Here is a 906-nt window from a genome sequence, read left to right on the forward strand (position 1 = left end):
AACGATGCGATTTGGGTGATCGTGGATCGATTGACTAAATCAGCACACTTTCTGCCGATCAAACTCAGTTATTCTGTTGAGCGGTTGGCTGAACTTTACGTGTCCAAGATAGTAGCGTGGCATGGAATTCCAGAATCCATCATTTCGGATCGAGACGGCCGCTTCACATCAAGATTTTGGAAAAATGTACACGACGTAATGGGATCTAAGCTAAAGTTCAGTACGGCTTTTCACCCGCAGACAGATGGCCAATCTGAAAGGACCATCCAGACCCTAGAAGATATGTTGAGGGCATGTGTCATGGACTTCAAGGGAAACTGGGATAGGAAGTTACCCTTGATAGAGTTTTCCTACAATAACAGCTATCACGCGTCAATAGGAATGGCACCTTTCGAAGCTCTATATGGAAGAAGATGCAGGTCCCCAATTCACTGGTACGAACCAGGGGAGAAGCACCTTGAAACAGTAGACTTCATCAGGAGAACCACAGAGGATGTGAGACTTATCAGAGAAAGGTTAGATACAGCTCACAGTCGCCAGAAGAGTTACGCGGATAAACGCCGCAGGCCACTGGAGTTTCAGGCAGGAAACTTAGTTTTTCTGAAGGTGGCACCGATGAAAGGGGTAATGAGATTCGGCAAGAAAGGGAAGCTCAGTCCGAGGTATATAGGACCTTTTGAGATCCTTGAAAGGATTGGAAAAGTCACATATAGACTAGCATTGCCGCCAGAATTAGCTTCTGTACACAACGTCTTTCACGTATCGATGTTGAAGAAATATGTGACAGATCCGTCGCATGTGTTGCACCAGGAACCTGTCGAAGTCCACGCGGACCTCACCTACGAAGATAAACCAGTCCAGATCTTGGCTCGCGAGGAGAAAACTTTAAGGAATAAAGTAATTCCT

Source organism: Morus notabilis, unplaced genomic scaffold, assembly GCF_000414095.1.
Source record: "Morus notabilis unplaced genomic scaffold, ASM41409v2 Scaffold340, whole genome shotgun sequence".
NCBI lineage: Eukaryota > Viridiplantae > Streptophyta > Magnoliopsida > Rosales > Moraceae > Morus > Morus notabilis.